Genomic DNA, 16,061 nt, shown 5'->3' with positions numbered 1-16,061 from the left:
TATTAATCCAGAAGGTACACGAATCTCAGGATACGCCATAGTAAACCAGGAGAATCAGGTCTTGGAATCTGCCGCTTTTGAAACCGCCTATTCTGCCCAACAAGCTGAACTATTCGCCCTCACCCGAGCCTGTATCTTGGCCAAAGACCTCAAAGTCAATATCTATATCGACGCTAGGTATGCCTTTAGGGTAGCCCATGATTTCGGACAGTTATGGAAAAATAGGGGATTCCTAACTTCACAGGGGAATGAGATATCTCATAGGCAACTAGTATCAGATTTGTTGCAAGCCCTCATGCTCCCTAAACGTATTGCTATTGTCAAGTGCACTGCCCACACTACTGGAAACTCTCCGGTCGATATAGGAAACCGCCATGCTGACAGAGAGGCTAAACAGGCCTCTTGCAGAGAACAAATGGTGGTGCCTAGAATGATGAGTCAAACTAAAAGTCCTGCCAAGGATAAGTTAGCCTCGGAAAAACCAATGCCAACCATCCAAGATGTCATTAAAGCACAGGAGGACGCTCCTGAAAAAGATAAACTGTTGTGGAAAGATTATGGATGTACTTATGACAATGTTTCTAAACTCTGGACCACTCCCGCGGAACAGACTTGCATGTCTGATGAGTTGGCTCTATGGGTTATTGAATGTATGCATTTTGCTACTCATTGTGGAGTGAGGATAACAAGTGACACGCTTTTGGCCACTTGGTGGCACCCTAGACTCCAGATGCTAGCCCAGAACATCAGTAGTCGCTGCCTTGTTTGCCAACAGCATAATCCAGGGAAGGGAGTCCCCTGTGATTGGGGTAAGACGCCCTACCAGAAAGCCCCTTTGAGACCTTACAGTTGGACTACATTGCGTTGCAAAAAGTTCAGTGTTACAAATATGTGTTGGTAATAGTAGATATGTTTAGCAGATGGATTGAAGCCTACCCTACCCTGGATAATAAGGCTCAAATTGTTGTTAAGGTGTTAATGAGGGAAATTGTTCCTAGATATGGTATAGAAACATAGAAACATAGAAAATAGGTGCAGGAGCAGGCCATTCAGCCCTTCTAGCCTGCACCGCCATTCAATGAGTTCATGGCTGAACATGAAACTTCGGTACCCCCTTCCTGCTTTCTCGCCATAACCCTTGATCCCCCGAGTAGTAAGGACTTCATCTAACTCCCTTTTGAATATATTTAGTGAATTGGCCTCAACTACTTTCTGAGGTAGAGAATTCCACAGGTTCACCACTCTCTGGGTGAAGAAGTTTCTCCTCATCTCGGTCCTAAATGGCTTACCCCTTATCCTCAGACTGTGACCCCTGGTTCTGGACTTCCCCAACATTGGGAACATTCTTCCTGCATCTAACCTGTCTAAACCCATCAGAATTTTAAACGTTTCTATGAGGTCCCCTCTCATTCTTCTGAACTCCAGTGAATACAAGCCCAGTTGATCCAGTCTTTCTTGATATGTCAGTCCTGCCATCCCGGGAATCAGTCTGGTGAATCTTCGCTGCACTCCCTCAATAGCAAGAATGTCCTTCCTCAAGTTAGGAGACCAAAACTGTACACAATACTCCAGGTGTGGCCTCACCAAGGCCCTGTACAACTGTAGTAACACCTCCCTGCCCCTGTACTCAAATCCCCTCGCTATGAAGGCCAACATGCCATTTGCTTTCTTAACCGCCTGCTGTACCTGCATGCCAACCTTCAATGACTGATGTACCATGACACCCAGGTCTCGTTGCACCTTCCCTTTTTCTAATCTGTCACCATTCAGATAATAGTCTGTCTCTCTGTTTTTACCACCAAAGTGGATAACCTCACATTTATCCACATTATACTTCATCTGCCATGCATTTGCCCACTCACCTAACCTATCCAAGTCACTCTGCAGCCTAATAGCATCCTCCTCGCAGCTCACACTGCCACCCAACTTAGTGTCATCCGCAAATTTGGAGATACTGCATTTAATCCCCTCGTCTAAATCATTAATGTACAATGTAAACAGCTGGGGCCCCAGCACAGAACCTTGCGGCACCCCACTAGTCACTGCCTGCCATTCTGAAAAGTACCCGTTTACTCCTACTCTTTGCTTCCTGTCTGACAACCAGTTCTCAATCCACGTCAGCACACTAGCCCCAATCCCATGTGCTTTAACTTTGCACATTAATCTCTTGTGTGGGACCTTGTCGAAAGCCTTCTGAAAGTCCAAATATACCACATCAACTGGTTCTCCTTTGTCCACTTTACAGGAAACATCCTCAAAAAATTCCAGAAGATTTGTCAAGCATGAGTTCCCTTTCACAAATCCATGCTGACTTGGACCTATCATGTCACCATTTTCCAAATGCGCTGCTATGACATCCTTAATAATTGATTCCATCATTTTGACCACTACTAAGGTCAGGCTGACCGGTCTATAATTCCCTGTTTTCTCTCTCCCTCCCACCTATGTTCTTTCTCTGACTCAGGCTCTGCGACTAGCTCACAACCAGGTTCGAGAGGCTCATGTCGACCTCCCAGTTTTACCCGAATCATCCCTCGTGGCACCGGGGAAGTATGTCCTGATTAAGAAATGGATTCGAAAGGGACTAGAGCCACTGTGGGAGGGCCTTTTCAGGTGTTACTCACTACCCCCACCGCAGCTAAGGTTGAAGGGAGAAGTGCCTGGGTTCACCTGCACCACTGTAAACTGGCTACTACATAAGCCTATGTTATCAGCCGTCCTAACCCTTGTTTCTGTTCCAGATTTCCTCTCCACCATAGCTGAATAAATCACATCCTTGGGGCAGGAAGAAAAACGCCAAGAACACGGGAAAAGAAAGGAACAAACAGACTTAGCTGTTTTTGATTTGACCTTATCTTATTGTTAACTAATGTATTGTATCGTCTAAAATTATTTAAACATGTGTAAGCTAGTAGGTACAATTGTGCTATCTTGTGCTATCCTAGCAGAACTAGAAGGGGTATACCAGGAAGATGTGTGGAATTAATAGACTCCATGAATCCTGAGTGCAGGGGATCCCAGGGAAAGAACGGAGCGGTATGCTCAGACATTGCAAGCTACCCGCTTTGCTTCTCAGGACAAGGGTGGGGTTGTGTATATGCCCTGGTACCCGGGAACGCCACCTGTGTGCAGACGCAGTGTGCCCGTCAGCACTGTCGAGTGCGTAAGGGCCAGTTTACCTGTACCTGTAACGAGCAAAGATGCCTGAACGTGACCGCAGGAAGGCAAGTTATCTGCGGTCAGTGTAACGGAACTCATGTCAGCTCAGAAACATGGGCATACCCGTTTGATGCTTATCAATTGGTAGGATCAGGCTCAAATTCAAGGGAACCTAGCAAATGGTGGTATAAGCAGTTCACGAGTGTTAGCAACACCGACGTAAAGTGTTATAGAGCTAAGGAAGGATTCGTGTTCCTCCTCAACGGCACCTTCAAGTGGCCTCCCACTAACCTTGGCCACTTTGTATGCCATTGTTTTCAATTTGATCCCATCCTTTACTTCCTTCATTAACCGCGGATAGTTCTCCCGTCGCTTAAAGTCTTTCCTTCTCACCAAAATATATTTGCTCGTGGCTCAGGTAGTAGTCCAGAGATTATTGCCTTTGTGGTTCTGATTTTTAATTTAGCCCCGAGCTGCTCAAAATCCTTAAGCAGAACCCCTTTCTTTGTTCTGCCTATGTCATTGGTACCTACGTGGACCACGACAACTGGATCTTCCCCCTCCCACTCCAATTCCTCTTCAGCCTAGAGGACAAAGAAACATAGAAAATAGGTGCAGGAGTAGGCCATTCGGCCCTTCGAGCCTGCACCGCTATTCAATGAGTTCATGGCTGAACAGTAAGTAACTTGTTAACATTGTTGTTGCCAATTTAAGTGTATCTAAGGGTTAAGTCATGGCAGGAGAGCTCGGTCACGTGATATGTGCCTCCTGTACCATGTGGGAACTCAGAGACACTTCCAGTGTCCCTGACGACTACGTGTGTGGGAAGTGTATCAGCCTCCAGCTCCTGACTGACCGCGTTGCGGAATTGGAGCTGAAGGTGGATTCACTCTGGAGCATCCACGATGCTGAGAATGACGTGAGTAGCATGTATAGCGAGCTGGTCTTACCACAGGTGAAGAGTCCACAGCCAGCTAGGGAATGGAAGACCAGCAGGAAGAGCAGTGCAAGGAAGGTAGTGCAGGGGTCCCATGCGGTCATCCCCCTGCAAAACAGATACACCGATTTGAGTACTGTTGAGGGGGATGACTCATCAGGGGAGGGCAGCAGCAGCCAAGTTCATGGCACCGTGGCTGGCTCTGCTGCACAGGAGGGCAGGAAAAAGAGTGGGAGAGCGATAGGTGATTCTATTGGAAGGGGAATAGATAGGCGTTTCTGCGGCCACAACCGAGACTCCAGGATTGTATGTTGCCTCCCTGGTGCAAGGATCAAGGATGTCTCGGAGCAGGTGCAGGACATTCTAAAAAGGGAGGGAGAACAGCCAGTTGTCGTGGTGCACATTGGTACCAACGACATAGGTAAAAAAAAAGGGATGAGGTCCTACGAGACGAATTTAAGGAGCTAGGAGCTAAATTAAAAAGTAGGACCTCAAAAGTAGTAATCTCGGGATTGCTACCAATGCCACGTGCTAGTCATAGTAGGAATCGCAGGATAGCGCAGATGAATACATGGTTTGAGCAGTGGTGCAGCAGGGAGGGATTCAAATTCCTGGGGCATTGGAACAGGTTCTGCGGGAGGTGGGATCAGTACAAACTGGACGGTCTGCACCTGGGCAGGACCGGAACCAATGTCCGAGGGGGAGTGTTTGCTAGTGCTGTTGGGGAGGAGTTAAACTAATATGGCAGCGGGATGGGAACCAATGCAGGGAGACAGAGGGAAACAAAAAGGAGACAAAAGCAAAAGACAGAAAGGAGATGAGTAAAAGTGGATGGCAGAGAAACCCAAGGCAAAAAACAAAAAGGGCTACTGAATATAAAGGGGCTGCAGGAGGGGTCAAAACTAAAAATCATGGTTTAAAAACTAGGATTAAAACACTCTACCTAAACGCACGCAGCATTCGAAATAAAGTAAATGAGTTGACGGCACAAATCATTACAAATGGGTATGATATGGTGGCCATTACAGAAACATGATTGCAGGGTGGCCAAGACTGGGAATTAAACATACAGGGGTATCTGACGATTCGGAAAGATAGACAAGAAGGGAAAGGAGGTGGGGTAACCCTGTTAATAAAGGATGATATCAGGGCAGTTGTGAGAGACGACAGTGGCTCTAATGAACAAAATGTTGAATCATTGTGGGTGGAGATTAGAGATAGTAAGGAGAAAAAGTCACTGGTGGGCATAGTTTATAGGCCCCCAAATAATAACTTCATGGTGGGGCGAGCAATAATCAAGGGAATAATGGAGGCATGTGAAAAAGGAACGGCAGTAGTCATGGGGGATTTTAACCTACATATCGATTGGTCAACTCAAATCGCGGGGTAGCCTGGAGGAGGAATTCATAGAATGCATACGGGATTGTTTCTTAGAACAGCATGTTACAGAACCTACAAGGGAGCAAGCTATTTTAGATCTGGTCTGGTGTAATGAGACAGGTAAAATAAACGATCTCCTAGTACAAGATCCTCTCGGAATGAGTGATCACAGTATGGTTGAATTTGTAATACAGATTGAGGGTGAGGAAGTTGTGTCAGAAACGAGCGTACTATGCTTAACAAAGGGGACTACAGTGGGATGAGGGCAGAGTTGGCTAAAGTAGACTGGAAACACAGACTAAACGGTGGCACAATTGAGGAACAGTGGAGGACTTTTAAGGAGCTCTTTCATAGTGCGCAACAAAAATATATTCCAGTGAAAAAGAAGGGTGGTAAGAGAAGGGATAAGCAGCCGTGGATAACCAAGGAAATAAAGGAGAGTATCAAATCAAAGACCAATGCGTATAAGGTGGCCAAGGTTAGTGGGAAACTAGAAGATTGGGAAAATTTTAAACAACAGCAAAGAATGACTAAAAAAGCAATAAAGAAAGGAAAGATAGATTACGAAGGTAAACTTGCGCAAAACATAAAAACAGATAGTAAAAGCTTTACGATATATAAAACGGAAAAGAGTGACTAAAGTAAATGTTGGTCCCTTATTAGATGAGAAGGGGGATTTAATAATGGGAGATGTGGAAATGGCTGAGACTTTAAACAATTATTTTGCTTCGGTCTTCACAGTGGAAGGCACAAAAACCATGCCAAAAATTGCTGGTCATAGGAATGTGGGAAGGGAGGACCTTGAGACAATCACTATCACTATGGGAGTAGTGCTGGACAGGCTAATGGGACTCAAGGTAGACAAGTCCCCTGGTCTTGATGAAATGCATCCCAGGGTATTAAAAGAGATGGCGGAAGTTATAGCAGATGCATTCGTTATAATCTACCACAATTCTCTGGACTCTGGGGAGGTACCAGCGGATTGGAAAGCAGCTAATGTAACGCCTCTGTTTAAGAAAGGGGGCAGACAAAAGGCAGGTAACTATAGGCCGGTTAGTTTAACATCTGTAGTGGGGAAAATGCTTGAAACAATCATTAAGGAAGAAATAGCGGGACATCTGGATAGGAATAGTGCAATCAAGCAGACGCAGCATGGATTCATGAAGGGGAAATCATGTTTAACTAATTTACTGGAATTCTTTGAGGATATAACGAGCATGGTAGATAGAGGTGTACCGATGGATGTGGTGTATTTAGATTTCCAAAAGGCATTCAATAAGGTGCCTCACAAAAGGTTACTGCAGAAGATAAAGGTACACGGAGTCAGAGGAAATGTATTAGCATGGATAGAGAATTGGCTGGCGAACAGAAAGCAGAGAGTCGGGATAAATGGGTCCTTTTCGGGTTGGAAATCGGTGGTTAGTGGTGTGCCACAGGGATCGGTGCTGGGACCACAACTGTTTACAATATACATAGATGACCTGGAAGAGGGGACAGAGTGTAGTGTAACAAAATTTGCAGATGACACAAAGATTAGTGGGAAAGCGGGTTGTGTAGAGGACACAGAGAGGCTGCAAAGAGATTTAGATAGGTTAAGCGAATGGGCTAAGGTTTGGCAGATGGAATACAATGTCGGAAAGTGTGAGGTCATCCACCTTGCGGAAAAAAAACAGTAAAAGGGAATATTATTTGAATGGGGAGAAATTACAACATGCTGAGGTGCAGAGGTACCTGGGGGTCCTTGTGCATGAATCCCAAAAAGTTAGTTTGCAGGTGCAGCAGGTAATCAGGATGGCGAATGGAATGTTGGCCTTCATTGCGAGAGGGATGGAGTACAAAAGCAGGGAGGTCCTGCTGCAACTGTATAGGGTATTGGTAAGGCCGCACCTGGAGTAGTGCGTGCAGTTTTGGTCACATTATTTAAGGAAGGATATACTGGCTTTGGAGGGGGTACAGAGACGATTGACTAGGCTGATTCCGGAGATGAGGGGGTTACCTTATGATGATAGATTGAGTAGACTGGGTCTTTACTCATTGGAGTTCAGAAGGATGAGGGGTGATCTTATAGAAACATTTAAAATCATGAAAGGGATAGACAAGATAGAGGCGGAGAGGTGTTTCCACTGGTCGGGGAGACTATAACTAGGGGGCACAGCCTCAAAATACGGGGGAGCCAATTTAAAACCGAGTTGAGAAGGAATTTCTTCTCCCAGATGGTTGTGAATCTGTGGAATTCTCTGCCCAAGGAAGCAGTTGAGGCTAGCTCATTGAATGTATTCAAGTCACAGATAGATAGATTTTTAACCAATAAGGGAATTAAGGGTTACGGGGAGCGGGCGGGTAAGTGGAGCTGAGTCCACGGCCAGATCAGCCATGATCTTATTGAATGGCGGAATAGGCTCGAGGGGCTAGATGGCCTACTGCTGTTCCTAATTCTTATGTTCTTATGTATGCAACTTCAGTACCCCATTCCTGCTTTCTCGCCATACCCCTTGATCCCCCGAGTAGTAAGGACTACATCTAACTCCTTTTTGATGTCCTTAACCTTGGCACTGCGCAGGCATCATAGCCTTCGGGACTCACACACTCAGCTGCAGAGAACAGTATCTATCTCTGAAACTATACTGTTTCCTAACACTACATCATTTCTTTTTACTCCCCCCACATGAATGACCTCCTGTACCACGGCGCTGTGGTCAGTTTGCTCATCCTCCCTGCAGTCCCTTCCCTCGTCCAAGCAGGGAGCAAGAATCTCGTACCTGTTGGACAATTGCAAGGACTGAGGCTCCTCCATCACTACCTCCTGGGTCCCCACAGCTGCCTTGCTCGTAGTCACACCCTCCTGTCCCTAACCACGGGCCAAATTTGAATTAATTAATCTAAGGGGTGTGATGCCTCCTGGAACACAGCGTCCAGGTAACTCTCCCCCTCCCTGATGTGTCGCAGTGTCTGCAGCTCGGACTCCAGCTCATCAACGTGGAGCCGAAGTTCCTCGAGCAGCCAACACTTACTGCAGATGTGGTCGCCGTGGACCTCGATCGGGTCAACCAGCTCCCACGTGCAGCAGCAGTAACACATCGCCTGCCCTGCCATCTCTAATGTATTTAGTTAAGTTTTCACGTTTTGAAAGTTTCGATTTTTAATCTCAGCTCTTAATTTAATGGCCAAGAAAAGAGAGAAAAACTGACCAACCAATCACTTGCCTACTTTCCTGTGATGTCACACTTTGAATCTTTTTATTTCTTATCCTCCCGGGTCACTTGGTGCTGTTTCGGCTGTCTGCTCGGCTGACTCACGCCCTTTGTAGGCTTACCGCTGCTCCCACTCTCGCGCCCTTTCCGAAGTCCCACTGCTCGGCTGACTCACGCCCTTTGTCGGCTTGCCGCTGCTCCCGCTCTCGCGCCCATCCCTTCGGAAAGGGCACAAGTAGGTTTTTCCCCTCGTGTTGGTTCTCTCACCACCTGCTACAGGCCCAGTCTAGCAGCTATGTCCTTCAGCACTCGGCCAGCTCGGTCAGTAGTGGTGCTACCGAGACAGTCTTGATGGACATTGAAGTCCCCCACCCAGAGTACATTCTGTGCGCCTTGCTACTCTCAGTGCTTCTTCCAGGTGATGTTCAACATGGAGGAGTATTGATTCATCAGCTGAGGGAGGGCGGTAGGTGGTCATCAGCAGGAGGTTTCCTTGTCCATGCTTGACCTGAAGCCACGAGACTTAATGGTGTCCGGAGTCAATGTTGAGGACTCCCAGGGCCACACCTTCCCGAATGTATACTACTGTACCGCCACCGGTGGGACAGGACATACCCAGGGATGGCGATGGAGGAGTCTGGGACATTGGCTGAAAGGTATGATTCTGTGAGTATGACTATGTCAGGCTGTTGCTTGACTAGTCTGGGACATCTCTTCCAATTTTGGCACAAGTCCCCAGATGTTGGTGAGAAAGACTGGGCTGGGTGGGCCTTTGTCGGGTCCGTAGCCGGTGCGGAGGTCGATGCCGGGTGGTCCGTCCGGTTTTATTCTTATTATTGTTTTTCGTAGCGGTGGATCAATTGATGAATCAATATGATCTTATTGAATGGTGGAGCAGGCTCGAGGGGCCAAATGGCCTACTCCTGCTTCTAATTCTTATGTGCTTATTCCCGAGCCCAGATCCTGTTTCTATATTAAGAGCAATGGTCCCAACACTGACCCTGGGGGACACCACTGTTTACATCCCTCCAGTCTGAAGAACATCCATTAACCACTACTCTCTGTTTTCTGCCCTTTACCCAACTTCCTCTCCACGCGGCCCCACTCCCTTTAATACCATGAGCCTTAATTTGATCAACAAGCCTCCTATCCGGCACCTTATCAAACACCTTTTGACAATCCATCTACACAACAGCCATTGCATTTCCTTTCTCACTGCACTGTGTTATTTCCTGCAATAATCCCTGCTGTCTGTCCTGAATCAATACATTTCACTGCGAAATGTTGCGACGTTTACTTCTGTAACCAGAATCCCCCGCGCAGGGGTAAAGTGCTCTATCAATGACACCAGGAGCCCAGACACGGGACCGGGCTGTGCTCTGAGCAGGCGCAGTGCCAGTGGTGGAGGTGGTCTGAGGCGGAAGAGACGTTCCGCGAGTCAGTCGGAGCTTGTGGGCTCAGCGGAGGAATTGGACTCCTGGGTGGGCAGCTTCATAAACACCTGGTGTAGGCCCCAGGCACCTAATATGAACCGGCAGGACCCATGTTTGACCCGCGGTGATGGACCCGACGCTCGGGGTAACTAGCCGAATTCTTAGACACGATCAGCGTGCCTGCGCGGCCATCTTGGTACAGGAGCAGCGGGCAGGCGGGGCTTTAGGGTCCCAGTGACCTCGAGAGAAAATCATTTCCTCATTTATTCTCAGTCTGCACAGACGGAATGTAGAACTGAACCCAACCAGAGAAGAGGGAGTGAGAAAACTGCAGATGGAAGAAAGAAATGATGGAGGTGGTGCGATGAGTTTGGATTTCAGCACAGGGTGGAGGGAGAGTGTGTGGGATGGGAATTTACAGCTTTGGGGAACAAGAGACGAAAGAATGTTCCATAAAAAGTAGGATTGTCTGTCCTCAATTTCTATCCTGCAGTTCCAGTGCTGACTTTCGTAAACACCTTTTACAGGATATTAGAAGAGGAGGATTTACAGACAGGAAACTAGAACCAATCATATCAAGATCTGACAGAGTCACTCGATTCACTTGAATATCATCGGCCTTTGAATTTGAAAGGAGAAACGTTTGTCTACTCTGTCTGTGGAGAAAGATTTCAAACATCAGTGTGACTGGAAAAGCACTGAGACACACACACCCGAGTGAGAGTGTTCCAGTGCACTGATTGTGGAAAGAACTTCGACCAGTTACACAGCCTGAAAAAACATCGCACTATTCACAGCGGGGAAAAATCGTACACGTGTTCTGTGTGTGGACGAGGCTTCAACTGATCGTCAAACCTGGAGAGACACAAGGACACCTGCACCATGGAGAAACCGTGGAAATGTGGAGACTGGGAAGGGATTCAATTGCCCCTCTGCGCTGGAAACTCATCGACGCAGTTACACCGGGGAGAGGCCTTTCACCTGCCCCGCGTGTGGGAAGGGATTCACTCGTTCATCTCACCTCACTGAACACCAGCGAGTTCACACTGGGGAGAGGCCGTTCACCTGCACTGTGTGTGGGAAGGGATTCACTTGTTCATTCAGCCTGCTGGCACACCAGTGAATTCACACTGGGGAGAGGCCATTTACCTGTCCTGTGTGTGGCAAACGGTTTGCTAAATCATCTCATCATCTGAGTCACCAGCGAGCTCACACAGGAGAGAGGCCATTCATCTGCTCTGTGTGTGGAAAGGGATTCACGAATTCATTTGAGCTTCATGCTCACCAGCGTATTCATACCGGGGAGAGACCTTTTACCTGTTCTGTGTGTGGGAAGGCATTCACTCGTTCATCCCACCTCACTGAACACCAGCTTGTTCACACCAATAAGAGACTGTTTAAATGTTCTGACTGTGAAAAGAGCTATAAAAGCAGAAATGATCTGATGAAACACCAACGCACTCACACTGGGGAGAGGCCGTTCATCTGCTCCGAGTGTGGGAAGGGCTTCACTCTTTCATCCAACCTGCTGACACACCAACGCATTCACACTGGGGAGAGACCATTCATTTGCTCTGAGTGTGGGAAGGGCTTCACTCGTTTATCCAACCTTCAGTCACACCAGCGAGTTCACAAGTGACTGCAGGGGTTGGATTCTGCTTTTATTGTTGCCGTTAATCACATCCAGGACTGAACCATGTTCACTCGGAGTTTGATGCTGCTGGTGTAATTAATCCCTATAACTGGGCTGGAGTTTAATTTTCTGGATATCAGAATCATAGAATGGTTACAGCACAGAAGGAGGCCATTCGGACCGTCGAGCCCGTGCCGGCTCTCTGCAAGTCTCACTCCCCGCCCTTTCGCTGTAGCCCTGTAAATGTTTTATTTCAGGTACTGTTAATACAGATTCTTTTTCCCTCAATCTGTTTCAGCGAATACACTGACACGCGAACACCTCTTTGCCTTTTCTGTAAAAGACCTTTAGTGAAGATTCTCCAGCCGGGACTTGTCAAGACTTTCAGAAGGCGTTCGACAAGGTCCCACACAAGAGATTGATGTGAAAAGTTAGAGCACATGGGATTGGGGGTAGTGTACTGACATGGATTGAGAACTGGTTGTCAGACAGGAAGCAAAGAGTAGGAGTAAATGGGTACTTTTCAGAATGGCAGGCAGTGACTAGTGGGGTACCGCAAGGTTCTGTGCTGGGGCCCCAGCTGTTTACACTGTACATTAATGATTTAGATGAGGGGATTAAATGTAGTATCTCCAAATTTGCGGATGACATTAAGTTGGGTGGCAGTGTGAGCTGCGAGGAGGATGCTGTGAGGCTGCAGAGCGACTTGGATAGGTTAGGTGAGTGGGCAAATGCATGGCAGATGAAGTATAATGTGGATAAATGTGAGGTTATCCACTTTGGTGGTAAAAACAGAGAGACAGACTATTATCTGAATGGTGACAGATTAGGAAAAGGGGAGGTGCAAAGAGACCTGGGTGTCGTGGTACATCAGTCATTGAAGGTTGGCATGCAGGTGCAGCAGGCGGTTAAGAAAGCAAATGGCATGTTGGCCTTCATAGCAAGGGGATTTGAGTACAGGGGCAGGGAGGTGTTGCTGCAGTTGTACAGGGCACTGATGAGGCCACACCTGGAGTATTGTGTATAGTTTTGGTCTCCTAACCTGAGGAAGGACATTCTTGCTATTGAGGGAGTGCAGCGAAGGTTAACCAGACTGATTCCCGGGATGGCGGGACTGACCTATCAAGAAAGACTGGATCAACTGGGCTTGTATTCACTGGAGTTCAGAAGAATGAGAGGGGACCTCATAGAAACATTTAAAATTCTGACGGGGTTAGACAGGTTAGATGCAGGAAGAATGTTCCCAATGTTGGGGAAGTCCAGAACCAGAGGTCACAGTCTAAGGATAAGGGGTAAGCCATTTAGGACCGAGATGCGGAGGAACTTCTTCACCCAGAGAGTGGTGAACCTGTGGAATTCTCTACCACAGAAAGTTGTTGAGGCCAATTCACTAAATATATTCAAAAAGGAGTTAGATGAGGTCCTTACTACTAGGGGGATCAAGGGGTATGGCGAGAAAGCAGGAATGGGGTACTGAAGTTGAATGTTCAGCCATGAACTCATTGAATGGCGGTGCAGGCTAGAAGGGCCGAATGGCCTACTCCTGCACCTATTTTCTATGTTTCTAAGACAAAGGAACACTCTCAATCAGAATCTGTTTACCTTCCCCTGGACAAGCCCCTTTTCAGCGCGACACAACAACAGTTATACACTTTCAAAACAGAACACATTTGATTTGCACTTGGTCTATCCAATTCCTTTCTGCCTCCCCCTCCTCCCCCCCCCCCCCGAGTACGTCCAATGGCAGGCAAGAAAGTCTCCCAATTAGGGCTGGTGTCAGGTCAGGTTAGTTATAGCTTTGCTACACTGTCTTCCCTTATCAGTAAAGAACCCAATTAGTTTCCCTTCCTCCTTATCAGTAGAAGCTATTACTTTTTCCCTCCTATCTAAGATTGCTTTCTTTCTTTGTGTTGCCTTGCGGCTTTCTCATGACCCGTGTCTAACCTCAACTTCAACTCTTGGTAACCCCTTTTTTTTCTGTTGGTTCTGCAGTTGTCTGCATCTTGACATTTATTTAGCTATTTTCCCATGATTCCCTATCTCCATCCTTTTGCCACATTCTCTATCCATCTACCACCTTCGCAACCCTTTACACATTCTCATTCCCCCCTTTTATCATTCCATGATAACCCTGGTGCTTATTCCAGGAGTATCGCGTTTAGCCGTGCACATTCTCTTTCCTGATCCTCCTTATTGTCTGTGAGTCCGCCTCGAACCTCTTCGCCAGGTCTTATCAATGTCTGTTTAGGTTCTCACATCGTATCCTGTCGGAATATTATTGAATTGATAACTTCTGGAGCCTTGGTACAAGGCTGAAGAGAGGCCTTTTACCTCCTTATGGGCCAATGCAGGAACCAGCACTTTAACCCTTGTCCCGCTGGTACCCCTAATGCCAAATTTCTCTTACAATTCCCCCCTTTTGGGCCTTGGCTATACGCCAAGCTGGCCATATTTCCCAATAACTATCTCCCTGTAGGAAAGTTCCAGATAGGTTCGTTCACCTGGGTGGCCATCTCCCAACCTTCGGGACCTCCTGAAACCCTCCCACAGAGTTATATAAGGTAAGTCCTTCCTGTAGGACTGCTTAAATTTCCATCCCTTATGGCCTTAATCATAGTGCGTGCCCTGACTTATCGTTTGGCCTGTTTAATTCGTGCACATGTTAATCCCATCATGACCATCAGAACCAGACCCTGTATTACTACAAGTACATGTGATATTATTCTTATCCATGGGTGAATTTGAATATTAAGTCCAACGTCCCACAGCTTTGAGTACCAGGGCTGGATCAGCCAGCATTGCGTTAGTGTTTCTCTGTAAGTTGTCTATTTCTTCCATCAGCCGGACATATTGTCATCTTTGATTCTGGATTCCTTGCACCAAACGTAATATTTCCTCATTTAGTTCCGGTATCTGTTTGCCTTGCGGTTCCCATACCGCCTCTTCGTACCCTTCTCGGAAGTGATTGTTCCGTGGATGATTTCCGTTGTCTCGGGATATATGTGGTATCCATTTACATCTATTTTTCCCATGGGCCTGAAACACAAGTTAGGGTTGGTAATGACACAGGGGGTGACTCCTCCCCTGGTCTTAATCATCGGGTTAGCTGCTCCTGTGCTCCATTCCCTTGTGGAGCAGCGATTGTTTCGGAATCGTGTTTGAGAGGAGTGCTACTCAGCATGCATCCGTTTGTTTGGTGGAATCTGCAATCATCATTCGTCATTCGTGGCGTACCTCGACATAAAACCACTTGGTTAATTTTATCGCAGTCAGTTATATCAATGCCTTTGGTACTATTGTTAATTTTAATCACCCGTCTGTCAGGCTGATGGTAACGTAACCGAGTTTGGTTTCTCACTTCACCAATATTATCGATCTGATATAAGGGTTCTCCCTTTGTTACATCATACTGTGATACGGACAACACAAATCCGATCATATTCACCAGTAATACATCTGAATTTCGGCACCCATGCGTGCCTATTCCTTCGTACCTCGCATGTGTTATTCATTTTTTTATCTAGAGTCCAATTGTTAAGTATGCTGTTTGGAATCCAATCTGGTATGTCTCCATTCTGGAGTTGCTCCAAATTATGTTATACCTCACTTAATATCCAGGCCCCATACCCGGAGCAAACTATCTCAGCCTGTAATCGTTTACTTATATCTTTCCCCATTGCGTGGATCAATTTTATTGTCTTGGCATTTCGGCAATGTATGGGCCACTTGTAACAGTTCCCCTTCCGCGCCATCTCCTAACCGCGCTTGTAGGGCTTGGTTATCCAAGTCCCTCCCCACTAAACCACTCAAGACTACGCCATTAAGTTGTTAACCCGGTCGTATATTGCCTACAGACCTATGGAATTCATCATCATAACCCCTGCCGCATAACCCGTGCCTAGTGTTTCCAGTATTCCCCTTTTTTTTCCGACCTTGCCCTGTTCCATTTCTGACATTAAATCTCAGCGTAGTAGGTTCCGGGCCTTCGAGGATCCATTGTGCCAGGTTCTGGTATCGACTTATAGTTTCATTCCCACAGAAGCTAGGAAAAATTATATCCATTCGGTTTAGGATAAGTAGTCGCTGACGCACCCCAAATTATATCCTTTCTTTAGATTCTTTTATTACTAGCCCCCCTTTTTAGGTTGTATTCCTTCTTGTTTGCGCTGCGCATGATCAATACTGGCTTCTCCGTGTTAAAACCGTGTCACGCTTATATTCCAGAATATACACCTTATATTCCAGAGACCTCCTTTGGTCTTTATTTTATCCCACTGGCCAGTTTCCCTAAACATCCTGGGGTCACACCCCCTTTTTGCTCCGTTCTC

At 46.8% G+C, this 16,061-nt stretch overlaps 1 protein-coding gene and 1 pseudogene across 1 annotated transcript in view; both read left to right on the top strand.

The window, feature by feature from the left end:
* LOC139273738 (zinc finger protein 850-like) overlaps positions 1 to 16,061 on the top strand; it is a 155,842-nt pseudogene that overhangs the window by 54,295 nt on the left and 85,486 nt on the right.
* Positions 1 to 16,061, top strand: part of LOC139273728 (zinc finger protein 239-like) — a 44,176-nt gene that overhangs the window by 16,143 nt on the left and 11,972 nt on the right. Inside the window, exon 3 of the mRNA XM_070890791.1 lies at positions 2,742 to 2,871. The gene's annotated coding sequence lies outside the window, so the exon portion shown is untranslated. The remainder of the gene's footprint in view (positions 1 to 2,741; positions 2,872 to 16,061) is intronic.

This window comes from Pristiophorus japonicus, chromosome 9, assembly GCF_044704955.1.
Source record: "Pristiophorus japonicus isolate sPriJap1 chromosome 9, sPriJap1.hap1, whole genome shotgun sequence".
Lineage (NCBI taxonomy): Eukaryota > Metazoa > Chordata > Chondrichthyes > Pristiophoridae > Pristiophorus > Pristiophorus japonicus.
This window is presented reverse-complemented; position numbering and strand designations above follow the sequence as displayed.